The following is a 3,732-nucleotide window of genomic DNA, read 5'->3' on the forward strand; positions in this document are numbered from 1 at the left end:
GTTATGACATTAATGGCAAGAAGAAGAAGAAGTGTTTAATGCAGATAATTATGATGTCACAATAAAGCTGACCTTTGACCTTTTGGATATGAAATGTCATCACTTCATCATTAGATCATATCAGATATTTGTGTGAAGTTTTGTTACAATTAGAGTAACAAATGGTCTTTGGTGAAGGCCAAACATATGTTTTTTGAGGTCACACTGACCTTGACCTTTGACCACCACATTTTATCAGTTTATTCTTAAATTCAAGTGGACGTCTGTGTCAAATTTTAAAGAATTCCTGCAAGGTGTCCATTAGACATCGTGCTGACGAGAATAAGACGCATGCAAGGTCACAGTGACCTTGACCATTGACCACCAAACTCTTATCAGTTCTTCATTGAGTCCAAGTGAACCTTTGTGCCAGATTTGAGGAAATTCATTGAAACTATTCTGACGATGTTGTGAGACAGACAAGGTTACGGTGAATTTGACTTTTGCCCTTTGACCACTAACATCTAATCAGTTCATTGTTGAGTCCAAGTGGATATTTATGCAAAATTTGGAGAAATTCCCTTAAGGCGTCATTGAGATATTGCATTCAGGAAAATGGGATGGACAGCAGATGGACGGACAGACTTAAGCATAAAATGTCCAAAAACTACAAAAAGGTATTAATGTAAACATCCATTCTAGTCGCTGTGTGGTTTTACACATAATGACTGTTTTGTTTTGCACTGTCCCTTGTGTATCTTTTATTGAAGTTTATATTTTTAAGGCCCACAAAGGAAGGGATTGTTGCAAAAAAGCTCAGTCATAAATGCTGTAGTGTGTGGCATCTTTTTATGGTACAAACATGTCAGTATGCAAACAAAAATTAAATTAAATAAATACTGCAATGATTTTACCTTTGCATCGATCTCTTCTGCCTTCTCATTGGCCTCCTGTTCAATGAAGGCCATCATGTGCTTGATCTGTACACAGGAAGAAGAAACATTAATGACAAAGATGACTTCCTCACAAACATACAATTTCTCCGATAACATTTGCAGGGTTTTAAACACACAAATCTTCATCATGAAGCATTAGAAGTGTCAACGTTAAGTATTACAAATTGTGCTGTTTCATAAATGAAACCCAGAGACGATTTCTCGCCCTGCTGCGAGCTCAGCTGCTGCCTGACCTTATCACTATGGCGAGGAATGTTTCTGCCGGTGGATGAAGTTTTCAGATACTTAAGTGAAAGTAGTAAAGCTGCTCTACAGCTGCTCCGTTATTTTGTTTGTGTTATTGTGTGACTTTGGCGTTTAAAAAGGTCATTTAGATTCAGCAAAGTCACAGAATAACACTAACTAACTAACTGATCAACGGTAAAACCAGCAGCTCCCGCATTCAGCGAGGTGAAATGACTGATTTTGTCAATGGAGACTCGTGTTTGATGAGAACTGAAGCTGTTCACCGCTTCCTCTTTGGAAGAGGCCGTCTGATGGAAAGGTACAGCTGTGAAAATACACATAATATAAGATACACTTAAACTCATGGATGTTTTTGGGTGGGACTATTTTTTTTAGGGTGGCTTAAACCTGTTTTGTTCTGGATCCCCTCCACAGCAACACATTGCTAAGCTTCCATGTCGAACTCAAGCCCACTTCTTCAAACTGGGAGCATGGCGGTTTACTTGAGGTATCATAGTAAAAGTACTTGTTATGCTGTAAATTGTTCCCTTTGCAAGTTTTACTATGATTGTATGATGTTTTTGTATTAATATCACTGCTGCATTAATGTACATTTGCTTTTTACTGCTGTAGATGTTTAAGGATATGCTCATTTTAACTCCTTTAACTATGGGGCGCCCGGTGGCTCTGTTGGTAGAGCGGGCGCCCCACGTACAGAGGCCATGTCCTCGCCGCGGCAGCTGCAGGTTCGGCTCCAGCGTGTCATCCCCCCACCTCTTCCCCTTTCATACTATAGCTGTTCTATCACCAATAAATGCAAAAAAAGACAAAAATAATAATCTTAAAATAAAATCTCCTTTATATACTGGTGAGTAGTTTAATCTACAGCGATGCATCATGTTCTATAAGATCATCATATTTTTGTAGCGTGGCTGTCCTGTAACAACTATGTATCTCTAAAAATTCAAGTTTTCATGCATTTTTCGGCTTTGTTTCAATGCCTTTTCCAATTGATCCATTGGGTTCTTCAAATTGTTTATTTAGTTTAATAGGCAGGAATTTTTTTTCAATAGAAAGGCCTAAAAGCACTCAATCCTTCAGTTTAATAATTAAAAGATAAATCTAAAATCAACAAATGTGAAGAGATACATGGTTTTAGATAGATAGATAGATATACTTTATTGATCTCAAAACTGAGAAATTGGGATGTAGCAGTGCCATGCAGTAAGAACAGAGAATAAAGAGCACACATTATTAATAGAATATAAAGGAATATGCTTAAAAAAAAACAAAAAAAAACCCAAAAAAACTAAGAGACTGTACATATCTACATATATACATGTGTAAAGTGTGGAACAGTATCTGAATAAATATAAATAGAAACAAAGTCAGCAGTGCAGAGCGACATGGAGCTAAGACCGGGGTTTAAAGCGCAGACAGAGGTGAGTTACTGTACAGGTGGATGGCTTGTGGCAGGAAAGATTTCCTGTATCTGTCCTTTCGACAGCGAAGCTGTCTTTCACTAAAAACCATGACCTGGACAGTAAACTAAAGGTGTGAGACAAATGTAGCGTAGTAAAAGTGCAATATTTGACTGCATAAAATTGCATTAAATGGGATTACATTAGTACAAGTACCTCAAATTTGTACTTAAGTACATGTAACTAGTAATAAACCCTAGACCTCTAACAAATTGTATGTGCATTTAACATATGCAGCAAGTTATTTCCAGTGTTTACTAATATTTCCCATTAAAGTGAGCAGACAGTGGCTCACTCACTCCCAGTTCCTCATCTGGTCCTGGCATGTGTTCATCATGTGACCATCTGGAAACATGACCCTCTCCATCTCAGCCACAACGTCCAACACAACACTGGCTTCATAAACGGCTGCATATTTTCGATTTCACCAACATTTTTTAGCACAAAAACCGCAGTCAAATACACTCTAAAACAACAAAATAACCAGCCTGTTAGTGTTGATTTCAATGCTAATCTCCTGCAGCTCGCTCAATGTCATTCTCCTCCACACACACGTATTACAACTAAAAAATACATTTTTTGGATGTTTTAGCAAGAAGATTAGTAGCTTAAGGAGTCTTTAAACATTAACTGAAGAGACACAGATAAACGGTGACATCTTTGAAGGTTAAAACGCTTCATTACCTGCTTCTGAACATCGGCATCGCTGAGCGCCATGGTTGCAGCTGTCAAAGATCCGCGAGGGCCCTGCGAGTAAAATATTTAAAAAACACAAAAATGTAAACATCGAGGAAATAAATGAAAGCGTTAATAACAAGAAAATGATTTTGATTATGAACGAAGGGCATCAAATCGATTTGTATTTACCCCAAAATCACAGACGAGGAGGTATGAATTAAACACCGCAGTCGTGACTCGTAAAGATGTCTACGGAAGATCAGCTGATTTGCGACGTCACATGATGTTTACTTCCGGTCGAGCAGCCAATCAGGCGCGAGAGAAAGAGACGAGCTTATATCGATGAGGAAAAGACGAAAATTATAGGTTTTTTTCGTGATTTGCAGTCCGTTTTGTCATTATACTGTAATTAA

At 38.0% G+C, this 3,732-nt stretch overlaps 1 long non-coding RNA gene across 1 annotated transcript; it reads right to left on the reverse strand.

Moving 5' to 3' along the window:
• Nucleotides 1-887: 887 nt before the first annotated feature.
• LOC121963364 lies at nt 888-3,600 on the reverse strand. Its single transcript, XR_006107238.1, has 3 exons — nt 3,509-3,600; nt 3,326-3,388; nt 888-959 (listed from the first exon to the last, which is right to left on the reverse strand). It is a non-coding gene; the product is annotated as an uncharacterized LOC121963364 (long non-coding RNA).
• Nucleotides 3,601-3,732: the final 132 nt, after the last annotated feature.

Source organism: Plectropomus leopardus, unplaced genomic scaffold (assembly GCF_008729295.1).
Source record: "Plectropomus leopardus isolate mb unplaced genomic scaffold, YSFRI_Pleo_2.0 unplaced_scaffold10980, whole genome shotgun sequence".
In the NCBI taxonomy this organism is placed as follows: domain Eukaryota; kingdom Metazoa; phylum Chordata; class Actinopteri; order Perciformes; family Serranidae; genus Plectropomus; species Plectropomus leopardus.